The 16,888-nt window shown below is 38.6% G+C and overlaps 1 long non-coding RNA gene across 1 annotated transcript in view; it reads left to right on the top strand.

Annotated features, from left to right (window-relative positions):
- The first annotated feature begins 4,416 nt into the window (after positions 1-4,416).
- Positions 4,417-16,888, top strand: part of LOC134479371 (uncharacterized) — an 84,927-nt gene continuing 72,455 nt past the window's right edge. The window contains exon 1 of the long non-coding RNA XR_010052644.1: positions 4,417-4,623. This is a non-coding gene — a long non-coding RNA (uncharacterized LOC134479371). The remainder of the gene's footprint in view (positions 4,624-16,888) is intronic.

Raw genomic sequence — 16,888 nt, 5'->3', positions numbered from 1 at the left:
TATTAAAAGCATGGTATTAAGAATTTATGCCTAGCTTCTGCCCCTTCACACCAATCTCTGATAAGTATATGCTTTGTAGGCCCTAGCCCAGATTAGCAATCATGTGCACTCCATGATGACTTATAACTTATATCCAATAAGAACTAAATTTGACAGTTGATGTTCTGAGAGATTTTCATAGGAATCTGGATTTCCTTACATGATAAGTAGACAATCAGCTATGAGACCTTAAATTCCATTTAGTGATTACGTGGACACAAAGAGATCATCCTACTGGGTGGGATCTATATATGAAAGTGTTGCTAAGGGGGTCTGGGATTTACCTATGATTCCTAAACCCTGTACTCACTCAGTGCTTCTTCCTTCTTGGGAGCAGGGGCAGAAAAATCATAGATTTTTATGGTTAGCCTGTCAAATTCACTGTTTTTTTTTTTTCCAGAAACACTATGGCCAATGGCAACCCAGTTACCTTTCTATTTGGAAGTGAGAAGCTGAGACAGAAGTTGTATCTGTTAATTACTTTGTATTCCTAATGCCTAACTGGGTATCTGGCCCCAGAAGTCACTCACTTGAATATTCATGCTTCCAATAGAGATGTCTGACCTTCAGATTTCAATCAGATGGCTCTGTATTTGGACTTCTGTTGGGCATGCATTGATGTTGGGCAGTTTTTCTTTTTGCTTCTTTGAAGTGCTGTCATTTCTAACCAGCTCTGTCTAGGACATGGAGAAGGTTATCAAATATGGATCAGTGAGGCTATGACTCTTCTAGTCTGGCACCTGAAGAAGTCAGAGGAGGGTAACAGATCTAGAACTGGAGTTATGGATGGTTGTGAGTTACATGTAGCTGCTGGGAACTGAACTTATATCCTTTGCAACAAATGTTTTTAACTGCTAAGCCATCTCTCCAGCAAGTCAGTTTTTAAAAATACATTTAATGTAAATTTCCAGCATGGTTTCTTTTAGGTTATAGACTGGAGCCTATGGGGAAAACTCTTCCCTGTCTGACCTACACATCATGCTCTTTTGTCAATGCATATCTTCTGTGAAGATTATACTCCTCTTGAAGGCATGCACATGACCCGCTGGATAGAAAGTCGACCCCCACCCCACCTTCATCCGAGGGCTCATGGGTTGAAGGGCTAATCTCCAGTTGGTGGACCCAATCACTGAGAGTTGATTGGATCACCAAAGTTCCACCTTAATGTTTTAAATGATTGTGGATCTATAAATCAATGGCACAATTGAAAGGTGTTGGACAACTAGCAGAGATCTATTGGAGGAAGGAGTTTTCAGATGGTGTGTTTTGTTCTTTGCCCCTTCTGTTATTCTGCTTTCTCACCACTGTAACATAAGCAGCTTCCATATGTTCCTTCTACACTGATACCCTGCCCTGCCTTGGCTCAAACCAATGGATATAGACAAATCTCCACCCAAAGCCTTGGAAATCATGAACTAGCGTAATTTTTCCTTCTTTTGATTATTTCTGTCAGGTATTTTGTCCTAGTGACAGAACGCTGCTTAACTTACTAGCAATGTAAAAATAGAGTTTGCAGTAAGAACAAAGACCTTAAATGGAGAGACTGTTTCTGGAAAGCTAGTTGAATGACGTTGGAAGGTCTCTTTACCATTCTTGGCCTAGTTGTCACATCATGAAAAGGAAAGAACAAATTCTTATTGCTAAGATTTGATCTGAATCTAGAAAACCAACAGCTGCCTCAAGGGAAATCATCTCAGATCACTTGTAGAGCTTTTCCTACCCTCTCAATGCCTTTGTTATTAATCATCAGCATCAGTAAGGCAATAAGAGACAGAGGATACTAATTTTGAAGAGGGCATTTAAATCTGTATTCCTAAATTGTCTCTTCTTTTTTTGCCTAAGGAAATGACAGAATGCTGACTGTCTTTATTCTTTGAATATTGGATTATTGAATTAACCATTATTTTTCAACTATCATTGTAGCCCTCTAAAATTCTGGGTACTTTGAAACTTTGAATTCTGCTATGCTGACAACCATATTTGAAAAATTATTAGCATTTGTCATCTGGACTAAGTGTCAGATGTCTTTATTTTTTATTTTAAAGATGTCTTATTTTATGTGTATTAATATTTCACCCACATGCATGCCTTACATTATGTGCATGTCTGCTGGCCACAGAGGTCATAGGGATTAGATTTCCTGGAACTCGATTTATGGATGATTCTGAGGCACCATGTGGGTGCTAGGAACTGAATTTGTATCCTTTGCAACAGTAACAAATGCTCTTACCCAATGAGCCATCTCTCTAGCAAGTCAGATTTAAACCATGAATACTTACTTTTAATGTAAAATTCCAGTGTGGATTTTTGTTGCGAGGTTGTCATATATTTCTAACTGTTGTACTTATTTTATTTGATGCTAACTTAAATGTTGGTTTAACTTTCCCTTCATAAATCTCTAGTGGATAATTCAATAAAGCTGTCTCTCCACTCTTGATTTAGTACAATTCTAAATAAACTTCACAATTAGTGGAAAGTAAAATCCTGTTTTAAATATCATTAGTTGGCTACTATTTTGGGGGAAAAATCTGATACTTATTTATAATTTCTTTTCTACTAATGAGATGCTTTTTGCTTCTAAGGGTATTTCTTCTGACTTCAAAAAAATGTGCATAGTAGACCAGACGCATGTGGCAAAATCCACTGCTATCACCCCAGGTATGTTATCACCCCAGGTTCCCACCTGCCAGTCTTTATATAGAGATAGTGGGATGAATGGAGAGACTTCCAGAATGGCATGTGAATTCTGCAGTTCTATGCACCCGGGATAAATTTAGAATAAATAAGAACAAAGCAAAGCCTCCAGCGCATACAGATGCATCACACCTGCTTTTCTGAAGGCACTTCCTTGTATGTATGCATTCACTGTGGAGTGTTGATGGCTCATTGTTTCTCAGTGGTTGCTCAATGCTTGCTTTTGAAATTGTTTCCTTTGTATTTTGAGCATCTCCTTTAGTACATCAAAGATTTTAAAGCATTTCCTTTTTCCTGTTTCTTTTTCTTAATCATTATATTGGTATAAAATTGTGCTTAGGTAGTATTCAAGCCAGAAGCAGTTTTGCTACTTTGTGAGTAGGCATAATAAAAGCACAAGTAGTCAGTGATTTTTGGGGTGTATATTGAAGATTCAGATACCGTATTACAGCTCAAGCAGTTGCATCAGTTTGGAGGAATATGGGAGCTATGGTGGAAAGAGGCCAAGTGCCCTTCCAGATGCCAATAGTAAGATGTGAATAAAACAGAATTAGCAATGGGATGAGTTTTTACCATGTGCACCAGGAGTGAACAATGAGCCCATGAAGATTCCTTGCTCTCAGGTATGTGGTACTTTGAGTGCTGGAAGATGCATGCCGCTTCAGGGGCTTCATTAGCATCACAGTCTTGAGGGCCTGTCATAATGCCAAATGCAGCTGAGTGTTGCTGTGGGCCTCTCAGCACCTGCCATACATGGATCACTGATCAGAGCCAAGCTTTCATTGCTTCTGAATGCCTACCTATCCGTTCAGCTTGAGAAGGGAAGCGAAGTACACAGAAGCAAAGACAGTAAATAGTGTTTGCTGGAAGTGCTGGATCAAAAGTCCTGTCTTTTCCTTTGTCCTCACAGTACATGAATGACAAGGCATTCTTACTGTAGGGTTCCCTGAATCCCCACTCCAGCACTGAGCTAGCTGCATGTGCTCATGGGGATTAAAGGTGCTGATTCTCCCGAGCCTGCCCTGCCAGTCTCCACTGTCACCATAACAGCAATCACTGCCAATTTTAATGATGGTTCTTGACACCCATCCCAAGGGGACTCGGGTTCTGGATACTGAAATAGGACTTTGGATTTTTATTCAAATCTCAAGAAAAATAAACAATCTCATTGCGACTCCAGATGTGGATGGGCAATGAGTGAATTATTCAGTTTTTGACAAGCATCCACAAGACTTTTGTCTACATGTGATCTTATCTTTTTTTTTTTTTATCTTTTTTTTAAAGAAAGTGTTCTGGGCATATAGGTTTCTACATTATCAATGTGCTTATGGAAGAAGGATGTTCCCAAGTATGTTGCTTTTCTGTTTTGGCACACATGATGGCACATACTTGAAATATATTTTCAGGAGTGGTGTTTTATTATGCAGAGCTCCTAATGTTCCCCTTTTACAGACAGCTTACATTTTCATCTTATCTGGACTGAATCCTTTTGCAGCTCAGAGCCAATGGCAAAGAAGTTCAGGGTTTGCTTGTACAAACTGTTTCCTTATGATATGATTCTAAATCACTAAGTTGACTGATATGTTCTTAGCACCAGCTAATCTTCTGGGTGGGAGGTGTTTGCCCTGGCCATACTTCTTTTTTGCTTGCCTTTCTTTAATTATCCTTCTATTTAGGGAAGGAACTGGACTGTTCAAGTGGCCAAAGCCAGGGAAATTATCTCTATGCAGCACAAATTTCCTGTCAGCGCTGATAATCCAGTGGCTTGGAAATAGTGACAGTTAAAACTGAGCACAGAAACCACTTTGCGAGCAAAGAATCAACCCTGGGAAGGAGAAGCAGTTCTAGCTGTGAAAGTGTTGGCACCCTTGCAGGTCTCACTGATATAGGGTAGGTATGAAAATATCCATGTATGTATACAGGGGTGGAGGTGCTATCTTCTAGGAAAAGGGGAGTTACTGCTTTCTTATCTGCCAACTTCTAAAGGATCTATCACAATAGAATTATAGTAACTATAATACACCAAAGCTTCCTATGAAGATAATAGTAAGATATTCATTAGTAATTTGAAGCAGACACCAAAGGCCACATTGAAGAAATGTAAAGCCTGAATAGATTATCTTAAAGATATTGTATCTTGTAGCATTTTTATCCTGATATGAGTCACACAGTGACCCACATTATTTGTTGTGGCTGTGGATTTTTTCTGATGGCTCCTGCCTAAATATCAGAGAGTGCCAGGTCGGGTCCAGGGTTGAAAGTGAGAATGATGAGGGATGAGGGGGTATATCCATTTTTTCCCTTGCTACAGGATATAAAATTTGAGCTCTTGAAGGAAAGGGTTGCATAAGAAGCAGAGAGAACCATTTGAAGAGATTTGAAGATGGTTTGGTTATAGAAAAGATTTTGTGGGAGACAGATATTGGACACAGTGTACTTTTTGCATAGGTGGGACATTTTGGGCCAGGAAACTACCTGGGGAACACTACTGAACCAAAAACAGCTCACCTGGTGTGCTCTGTCAACCATGAGTTTTCTACACTGGCTATTAAAAGTGTGGACTATTGCTTGTTGTTGTTCTTCTTCAACTGGATACTAAGTGACCTGGCCTCCTGGGATTCTCAGCTCTGCTGTCTTTCCATAGGTAGATCACAGAGCTCTTTGTGGGTTCCCTTTCTTATAGCCTAGATACTCTTTCTGAGCATTCTTTGTTTCCTTTCCCTTAAAGAGTACAGTCTTATGTGACCTCATGTTCAATGTTGATTTTATACATTTTTTTCACTGGTCTAGGCATGGGAATTCATTTGGGGTCTTTCTCCATCTTAGTCAGACGGAGAAGGCCTTAGGTACTCTTTGCTATCTTGTTGGTTTTTCTTATCCAGCTTAGTGGGAAAATTGTAAAGGTTCTGAGACTTTGCCTTGCATCTAACACAGGAAGTAAGTTTGCCATAGTTTAGCGTGCAGGGAGAAGACATCAGAGTCTTACCAACTTGAACTTGCTGCTCTCAAAATTTCCTCTTGTTGTCTTGACTTGTATAGTGCTGTGTGCAGTGGTAGATGTGGGTGGTGTGCCCACAGTGGACCCTTGCAACAACTGAGGGATCTGGAGCCCTAGGCTTATAAAAGAGGCTGCCAGCTAATTTGTCAAACTTTGTCATGTAAGGACATATTGTAAAGGGAGTTTGGTTGTTATATAAACCTTCTGCTTCCCCAGAGGGACACTCTATTTTTATCTTTTCAGGACTATTTGACATGCAATCATTCTTGGAAAGGTAGTCAGGACAAAAGTTGTCACAATGCTATGGAGACTGTCACCAGGACACTACCCAGATAAGTGACCTTGCTGAGGGCTTTCTGTAGGATGGTTATGTCAACTACGTTTTAAAAATCAGATATTATGAGATATAAGTACTTGTGCAGGATAACTTAAATGTAAATAAACATCTATGTCAATTCAACAATGAACATTTAATATATCCATGATTATTTAGCATTCACAGGATTAAGAGAAATAGGATTTTATATAGATTTCACTAGAAAGCACTTAAGGTTTTTACCTGGTCAAAGCAAATTAAGAAACAAGGCTGAGTGCTTTTGTTTTCTTCCTTCCTTCCTCCCTTCCTCCCTTCCTTCCTTCCTTCCTCCCTTCCTCCCTTCCTCCCTTCCTCCCTTCCTCCCTTCCTTCCTTCCTTCCTTCCTTCTTCCCTTCCTCCCTTCCTCCCTTCCTTCCTTCCTTCCTTCCTTCCTTCCTTCCTTCCTTCCTTCCTTCCTTCCTTCCTTCCTTTTTTAAGGAATTATTCAGGATCTCAACATGGCCACTTGTTTGCTGTGTGGATTCAAATGTAATGCATTGATGCTGAACATTTAAAAGATGTGATGGTATAATTGAGTACATCAAAGATGATTCCCATCTTTGTCTCACCATTAACTTGAACATTTACTAAACTGGAAAGGAAACACTGAAGGAGAAAAGCCTGAGTAGACTGACTTCACACTGGAGATATTTTTGGGCTTTGGTGAGCCTTCATCTGTGATGTGAAAGAAGAGAGTTTAACATATAACGTGATTAGATTCAAGTATAGAAATAGAGTTGATTTATTGACTTCATTGTTTGCAAAGCACTATGGGAAGACAGAACCGTTGGATAATAGTATCTTGAGAATGTCATATGCAAGTTTACAGAAGCCTTTGAAAGGCTTAAAAACTTAAAAAACATTGAATTCTCTAAAGAGTAGGAGAGGCCTACTTGTCTTTTTTTTTAAATCCACTTTTAAGACACATTTAATAGAAATAGATCATTCTTGCTACACGTTTAACTGACAGCAGAAAAGGAGGGGTCTAACATCTATAAATGACTTGGAGTGTAAGCTTGTATGTATTTACCATGTCGTGGTTGTGACTGCCTTAGGGAAATATGTAATTCAGTATCAACTTGGGACTCTTACTTGGTTAAGGGAATACAATGGTTTGTTTAATATAGTTAATGATTTTGTAAAATTTATGGGTGTGTTTTTTCCTTTTTCTTTTTTCTTTTTAAATGGGGGTGAGGGGGTGAGACTCTAGGTTTTTTTTTATCAGATTTACAAGGATCAATTAAGGTTAAGAACAGTGCTTCAGTGTCTAGAGTAGTAAAAAAGAACCCAGAGACATGTGGGTATATTTATTTAGACTTCGACAGTCATTTTGAGTGAAAATGTCCATCCAAATATTATTTAGTGGACCAGTGAGGAGACTTAGTAGGTAAAGATGCTTGCTAGCAAACCCAAGAACCTGAGTTTGATCCCCAGTTTTCATGATATAAGGACCATGTACCCAAGGATATATATGACAATTGACTTCTGCATCTTGTCCTCTGGGTCTGTGAACACGCTGTGGCTTAAGTGCTTCCCCTAAAACAAACAAAACAAACAAACTAACAAACAAACAAACATTAAGTGTTAGTATTTGAGTTGGTAGATGGAGTATAGGACAAAGGTAAAAATGGAGTTGAAAGAGAAAGCATTAAGAGATTAAGAGAACTGTATTAATTTGAGAGACAAAAAAATCTGTTGTACATTTTCAGAGCAAAGCAATTTTCTGATGACTAATACATAGGACAGTCTGGAATTTCCTCTTTTGAAGTAGCCAACTAGGGCCAAGGAATGCATTTGTAACTGCTGAAAAGTTCTTTAGAAAACCTCGAGAGCCTGGCTGAGGGGCATATATGACAGGAATGCTCTTGCCATGTAGTTACACATTAGCACCTTGCTGGCCACACTGAACAAAATTTCAAGGGAAGAATGCATGGCAATATCATTTTCCCCCCTGTTCAATGCTCTCTGATTGTCAACATATTCTGAATTAAACTTAATTTTATGCCTATTTCACAGTGAAGATCCCTTTATTAAATTCAGTTAGCTTCGAAGTGTTGAGTCATTATTTCCCACATTGTATTTTAAATAAAAACCTGGATTTAATAACATGTTTTTATTATTGACCATTACACAAAACAACTTCATATTAATTAGAAAAGTGTCAAAATAATTAGAGACTATATAATGATTAAGTGACCTATAAAAAAATCCCTTATTGAATATTTAGGAACCATATATTGACCTAGTTGTACTAAGAATCCAATCCTAGATTATCATTTTTTCAGTTTTAAAATATCATTGCTAAAACCAAAATAAAGACATTGTGAGACTGTATAGAACTCTGTTTTAGCTAGTACTTCTCTGACTTATGCATTAGCATTTTTTTCTAATGTTGTACCTTAGAAAATAGGAAGAATTCTTATTTATTTATTTAAGAGTTTCATAGATATGTACAATGTATTTTGATTATCTATATTCCAGCATGCACTCTTCCTTTTTAACATTTCATATATAACCCATTGAGTCCAATTGATGCTACCTATATGGACATAGGTATGGGGCCATCCTGGAACATGGGCAACTTACCAGGGGACACATCCCTTTAGGGGTTCATATGCTATCCCCTCACAATGCTTGAATGGTGACTAGTTTGATCTTGTGCAGATCATGTGCAGATAGCCAAATCTTGTAGCCAAATCTTGTCTGAGTTCATGTGTACAATGTCCCTCTGGTGTGTAGAAGACACTTCACTGCATCAGACCTCTTCAACATCTTTCACATTCTTCTACACTCTTTCTGCCCCTTTTTCTGCCCCATTTCATTAATGGAATGAACTGATTTGTCTGTTGAATATAGTTACATTCAGGCTGTCACTCCAATACTTTTTCTATGTGGATACCTTGGAAAATAGTAGTCCAAGTTACCTCAAGTTTTATGATGCCTTGCTGCCCTCTATATTGTAGGCCTAATGTTATTGTGAATGGTGTCAAGATTATCCATGTACTATTTGAATGCTAGTTTCTGTGCCCCCATGTCTGGCTGCAATTCTTGTTCTGAGACTCTCCTGTCTCAATGACTGAGCAGGGGAGAGAATAGGGATGGACTTCCTCTCAGCCAGGGGCAGACGAGGGAGAGGGAGAGGAAGTGGGAATTCAGCCATGAGGAGATGGTTCAGGAGACATTGGAAGAAAAGATCTGGAACAGAGAGAGCCATACAATGCAAGGCAGCCAGATTAGTTTAAAGGCTTAAAATAGATTAATTCTGCTCAGTTGTTGTGCCTTAAAGCGGTTAAATAAATGAAACAGTCCTGTCTCAATTATTGGATACTAGCCAGGTTAATAGAAAACTTCAACATGTATAACTTTGAAAAACACTATATGGCTTAAGTATTGAGTTGATTAGGGTGATGAGGGAATGAAGAAATGACAGACACACAGACACATGTACAGAATAACTACAAATAGGTGGGGCATGTGCTGAGATGGAAAGGTACTGCATCAGCAACTGCAGAGACCATAAACAAACAGCATATTTATTTATTTGTTCTTACTGCTATGAACAAATACCTGACAAGAAGCTACCTGAAGGAGGAAGTGGCTTATGGGTGAAGAGCTATAGCCTATTAGGTAGGGAAGGGAATGTGGGAGGCATTGCAGCAGGCTGCTCACATTACATCCACAGACATCTGGGAGCACTGCTCACTTAACTCACTTTTCCTTTATTCATTCAGATCCCTCTCCCCAACCGTGAAAGGATACCATCCATGTGCAGCCTACCATATGTATTAATGTAATCTAGAAACTCACCCACAGACAGACCCAGAAGTTTGTTATCATGGTGACTTTCAATCCCATGAAACTGACAATCAAGATGAACTTTCAGGTTATTGTTATCGCATGGAATCTCCAAACCAAGATAAAAAAGAAGAAATACACATCTATAGAAAACTCGAAATTGTAAGAAGAGTGGCTAAAAATGAAAAGTAATATATTGTTGTTTTATTCTTTATTATAACAATTTCACAGTAAATTTAGAAATGAGGGTGTGTAGCTCAGGTGTTATTAGAAGTGGTATTTGATCTGGGTCCTTTAGATGATCAGTCTCATTTTTTTTTTCTGTGGTACTACTTAAATTACTATAAGATTTATTTGGAACAAATAAGGCAGAATGTCAATTAATAAAAAAAACATGAGTACATTCTCTGTGGAGTTATGCATATAATTTTGAATTGCATATTTTAATGCTCACAGTGATGAACTATAGACTGATTTATGAGCATCTCGACCGTGCAGATGAATCAGCAGCTTTGCAATATCGGATCGTAACAAATTTTATTGCCATTTTTAATCTAAAATCCTCAGTTTTAGGAAAGTTTTAAAAAAGTCATCCATGACTATCCTTGATGAAACGGGGATAAGACTTGCCAAAAAATTTGAGGAAACAGTTAAAAATGGCTCAGTCTCATTGCTCCAAATGGTCTTAACTTGCTATCAGAGGTTTCTTCTGAATGTTTTCCCATTAGCTGTCATCAAAAAATAGGGAGGAGAAATATGGTTTCTATAAATTATGTTGCAGAGCAATTGCAGTAGAAAAATGGCAGCCATTATTTTATCAAATTACTTTTTATCTATAGGACAGCTCTCCTTGCTGCCACTGTGTTGTAAATTAGGTGTAATGTTTGAAAGGGGAGTTGTTACTTCGCTTCTAATCTCTTCTTTTATTACTGACAAAATAACTTTGTCTCTTAAGTAAAACCTCATAACATTGTACTGATTCTTCCTAGTCCTGGCTCCGGCCCTTGTTTGGTGCTGATACATCCACTAGATAAGTATGATCAGGCTAAAGGAAGGCTTTAACTTCGTTAGTCTGTGGAGCAATGGCAGTTAATTAAGCACTGGGTGTCTATGTCTCTTGATAGGCTAACTTTTAACTGAATTTACTCCAATGAATGAGAACTATAAACTCCAACTTAATAGTTCTTCACAAATACTATTTGTTTGTAAATAGAGGTGTCAGTTTAGAGGGAAAAAGAAAATCCTAATATTTGTTCAGAGCCTATGATGTATTAGGTGCTTTATCTGCATCAGCATCCACAATTCTTATAGACACTCCTTACAGATATCCTGTAGCTGTCTTAGTACATTCTCATTTCAGATGACCATATTTTTCCAAGACAAGATAATATAGCTACAAAGAAGCAGATTCAAGGCTTCTCATGTGCTAAAGCTATGATTTTGCAGAACCTGTCTTAATCACTTTGCCTTGCTATAACAAAGCATTGCAGACTGAAAGGCTTAAGCAGCTGGAATTTGTTTCTCAGAATCCTTTGGGTTTCAGGGTGCTAATGAAGTTGGGCTTTACTGAGGTCAATTTTCTGGGTTTCAGATTGTTGTCTTCTTGTGGTATCATTACATGGTGGAACAAAGCAAGGGAAATCTCTGAAGTCTTTGCTCATTTCCATTCATAAGGACTCTGAATCTTTCCCATTCATAAGGACTCACCCCCATGACCTAATACCTACCAAAACCTATCCTCTAATGCTACCAAATTGAGAAATAGGAGTTGAATCTGTGAATGAAAATAGAACACAGAAATTCTCTCATTGTTCCATCCAATATCATCTTCACACATTTTGCATAACAGGAACTACAGGAAAGATGAGGATAATTTCATCTTCCACTTTAGCGAATATTGAGCACATCTTTATGCAGTTTTGTGATAAGGTGAATGGTGGAATATGGAAATAGTTTTGGGTACTTTGTTCTTTTGTTGGCACAGAAAACCTTCTATGGGTAGATTAAACAACACAGTGTCAACACATGTGGTCCTCTAAAAGATAAAATCTTTGATTTTAATATTTCTGTCTGACTTGCTTTGATTCTCTGATGGTGAAGGACTGCTTATTTGTTTACTACTATTGTAACTTTGGATACAAGGGGAAAATGCTTCAGAAAATATATGTGCACTGAAAGCAATGCTATAATCAGAGGCCGTGGAAACACTTTCCTTTCTGCTTCTCATCCGTTCTATTCTTTATCTATGACATATTCTGATAGGGAATTGGTCTTTTTCCAGACCTTGGAAAAGTGTGTTTTTCTCAAGTTTCTGAGTATCATTATCCATCTCAGTGTTCCAACACCTGTCTAGTGTAAGGGCAGTTGTTTCACATCCTTGGAATCCAGTCATGATCTATAGACCCAGACAATGCCTTGAGACCATCAAGCCAGTCTACCTCCCCTCAGGGTTTGACTTTACATTTAAAAAACTTGGGTGTATAACTATGCTGGGAATGAGACTCAGTTTCCAGTTTGACATTCTCTCACATTGCTAGATAGATATCCGCATTTTATTAGGCTTATAAAGTTTGGTTTTCTGGCTGACAAAATGATGTTCTTTTTATTTTATTATGTCTTAATCTTTGTATGCACATATGTCATAAATTCTTATTACTGTAAGATTGTACTCATATGTGTGCACATGCATGTGTAGGCCCAAGTTTGTTGTCAGCAGCTTTTCTTGATCATTCTCTCTTTTGAGGCAGACTCGCTCATTAAATAAGAATTTCACTGACTTGAATAGGCTGGGTGGCCAATGAGTCTCGTGGAACTGCTTTTCTGTGCTCTCTAGTGCTGATATTGTAGGCCAGTGCCACCATCCCTGGCTTTTTAGTGTAGATTTTGGGGGATTCAAACCAAATGGTGCTAGTAGCCATTTCACCACAGATAATTTTCTGTACATTTTATTTCTTTATTTTGAGACAGGATCTTACTATATATTCCAGGCTGTCCACAAATTTTCAGTCCTTCTCTTTACTCTTGAATATTGTGCTACATGTATGTGTCATAATGCTTGGCACAAAATTCTGCCTGAACAATGTACTTTTTCCATCATGTACAACTCTGATGGGGTTATCATCATCATAATTCTTGAAGTGTTGTTACTCTATACATCAGTGTGATTGAATTCTCTTTTACACCTGAAATTTCTTCAGTTTAGCCTTTGTAGGTAAATGTGTTCTTTTGTGTCACATCTATAATGACTTTTAATCCAGTGTACAGGAGGATATATCACCAAAGCACATCCTGTCAATTTATATTCCTGTAAAATGTAACTGTAGGAAACTTATCCATGTGTCACCATCAAAGAATCTAGTATTGGGAACCAGATGTAAACACTAAAGTTTCATAGCATCTTGAATTATTTGTTTGAATTTTTCAAATACAGAATTCAGTCAACACATAGACATACTTTACAGCCATCTTTCATGTCCTATAGTCTTTTGGTTAATTATCTCCGTTAAAATACTTTGAAATTCTCTTCCTGACCAACTCAAGATTTTATGCTCTTAGCTTCACAAAGATTTTTAATCCAGTCTGAAAATTAGTTGTGCTTGAAAATATGGAAGAAATAGAGAAACAAGAACTTCTACTGTAGGAGTTATGAAAATCACATGGGACTAGGAGAGTTTGATTAGGAGTCAGATTATAACTGAAGATACGAAGTGAGATTCACAGAGAAGAGAGAACTGGGCTGTATCTTCAGGGGTGGCTTTGTTAGTACAGAAGAAATATGAGATTAATGGCCCATTATAAACCAGGGTGTAAAGCTTGATAGTATGGATTTTTGAATTCTTTCTGAAGAATAAGACCAGATAGTTCAAGCAACAAAGTATGAAGTAGGTGGGGTGTTAGGAAGGATGTTGCTTCCTCTTAAAGAGATTAAAATTTAGTCACGTGTTATAAGAGAATTTATACGAGGAATAAAAAGTTAGAGCTAGCTATAGCAGTGAGTTTTTGGCTACACCTGCTTGTGCTCCCAGCAGATCGCATGCACATACCTGCCCAGGAGCTATCTGGATTTGCTAATGGAAAACACACACACACACACACACACACACACACACACACACACACACACACACACACACACAAGTTAATTTTAAAGTACCTTGGGCAACTCAAAGGATGGACATTCCTAAACATTTCCCTGCTACCCCAGGCATAATCAGGGCAGTGGTCAGTGGCCACTAAGCAGAAGTCTCACATGGTTGGGTTGCTTTATCTCCTTCCCACCCTTCTACCCCAAGTCATGGTGATTCTCTGTTCCTTTCTGGATCCTACCTGTGCAATTCTCAGTGTCCTACCCTGTGCCTAGTTATTGATGTTGGCATCTTTATTGATAAGTCAAAAAAATAATTGGGTACAAGGACCTTCAGCATCTGGACATGTAAATTCCCAATTGAATCATAGCTTTAGAACCAACTTGGATTTCTGGAAGATTAGTGAAGGAATTATATGAAACGCAACACACATAGCCCCTTTATCCGTCTAGCTTGTTATGAGCTATCACATTGGTATGGAGAGGACTTTGCTAGACATGCTAGCTGGAACTTCATAGAGGGTTCTGGACTGCATGCAGCTATGCAGGGGAATAAAATGTTTGGCAAGAGATGCCTCCAAGAAAAGGACAGTATTTTCTGCTATTCCATAGGGTGTTGGCAGGAAGGGAGCCTAAAACTCAGGTAAAAAAAAGGGGGGGATTTCATGAAGGCTATTGAGTTACATAGGGTTTCTATTGCTGTGAAGAGATATCATGACTGTGGCAACTCTTTTAATTTTATTTACTTATTTATTTTTATTTATTTACTTCACATTCCACTCATGCCTGCTCCCAGTTACCCCCTCCCACAACCTTCCCTCTATCCTCTTCCCCTTCTATTCTGAGTGGGTAGGGGCTCCCATGAGTACCCCCTGTCCTTGGCACATCCTATCCCACCGAGGCCAGAAAAGGCAGACCAGCTACATGAACATATCCCTCGGATATGCAACAGCTTTGGTCATGGCAATTCTTACAAAGAAAAATTCTTAATTGGGGCTGGCTTATAGTTCATAGATTTAGTTCATTATTGTGGGAAGCATGGTGACATGCAGGCAGGCAATGTGCTGTAAAGGTAGCTGAGAGTTCAGAATCTAGATCAGCAGACAGCAGGAAGAGAGAGACACTACATCTTGCTTGAGCATTTGAAACCCTAAAGCCCACCCCTAGTTACATGTGTCCTCCAACAAGGCCACACCTACTTCAACAAGCACACATATCCTGATACCCAGGATGCCTTGAACTCTCAAGTATGATCCTGCCCCAGCCTCCCAAGCTACTGGGATTATAGGTGTGTAACACCATACCCTGCCAAAGACACCTATCCTAACTCCATTCCTTAAGCATTCAATTATGAGCCTACAGAAGCCATTCTTATTCAAACCACCATATTCCACTCCCTACCCTCCATAATCTTATAGCCATATCATAATGCAGAAATGCATTCAGTCTAACTTCAAAAGTCCCCATGCATAATCTAACATAGTCTCCAGACTGTCTTAAAAGAACAAAGTTAAAATTGTTTTTGAGACTCATGGCGGTATTTTAACTGTAATGCCCTATAAAATCAAAGTAAAAAAACAGATCACATCCCAAAATTCCAAAAGGGATGAGAGGGAGTACAGTGAGGAAATACTGAACCAAAGCAAGACCAAAATTATCAGTGCAAACTTCAACCTCTTCATCTTCATGCTTGATGTCAAGGTGCTATTCAGCATTCAAATCTTTTCAACTTTATTGACTGTAATACATTTTTTCTCTTAAGCTGATTCTACTCCCATTGAGCAGATTTCCTTGGCAGGTATCTCATGAATTTGGCATCTATGACATCTTGGGGTTTCTAAGGCAATACAGGCTTCACCTTCACAGCACCACACAGTGACGTCTCTGGGACAACCCATGACATATATCTGACCTTGGCATCTTTCCTTAGTCATGAAGGGGATTCCATAATCTTTTTTTATATCCTGACTCCAAAGACAGAACCACATGGTCAAGTTCTGTTGCTTGCTGGGGCTAGAACATGGCTATGCTGGGGCTAGAAATGTTCAAACACATTTTCACCAGTCTTCCGTTTACAATGGTTTCCTTCACTGTCTCAGCTTGTCTGTTCTGGAACTTACCCTGCAGACCAAACTGGTCTTAAACTCAGAGATCTACCTGCCTCTGCCTTCTGAATACTGGAATGAAAGGCATCTGCCACCATGCCCAACCCTAAACTTTTTTAAAATTCATTTTCACAAGTTAGAAGCTTAACTGGGTGGAGTTTTGCTCAGAAGTTACCACCCTTTATTCTATTTAAAACAAGACTTTTCTTTAAAAATTGTTTATCTCCTTGAGCAATGGACTTAGCTCCATTATGCTTCCTGGTGCCCCCTTTCTCTTCAAACTATATACTTTATATTTTACTTTGCACCTTTTCATTATAGATCTACATAAGCCTAGCCAGAAATAATTGTGTGATACAGTCAATATGAGGCCATTTTGAAATTTCTTCTACCAATGCCAAAACTCTTAAATTTATCCTCAATTAGAATTTTCGACAAGGATAAAAAGGAACCACATTCTTCTCTAAAATATCACAAAAATGAACTCTAGGCTACTTACTAATATTCTTCTCCCCTGAAACCACTTGAACAAGGCTGTGGGTTGCTGTCTATTGTGCAGGTGAGTGCAGGCACAAGAAAAGGGTGGGGCCTGTGATCCGGCACTAGAAAAAGAAGGCAGGCTGAGGGTTTTAGAGATGGGACAGGGAGAGACAGAAAGGACAGAAAGACAGAGAAGATGGAGGGAGAATGAACCTGATCCACATGGCATTAAATAGCCACAGGTAGCTATGAATAACATAAAAGGGATAGAATAATAGAGGACAATTTGTTCAATCTAAGTGGTCAGCTTGTATCAGTATTAATTGGTTCTGAGTCCA

The sequence above is a fragment of the Rattus norvegicus genome, chromosome 6 (genome assembly GCF_036323735.1).
Source record: "Rattus norvegicus strain BN/NHsdMcwi chromosome 6, GRCr8, whole genome shotgun sequence".
Classification (NCBI taxonomy): Eukaryota; Metazoa; Chordata; class Mammalia; order Rodentia; family Muridae; genus Rattus; species Rattus norvegicus.
The sequence above is the reverse complement of the archived record's forward strand: the minus strand, read 5'-3'. Positions and strand labels throughout refer to the sequence as shown.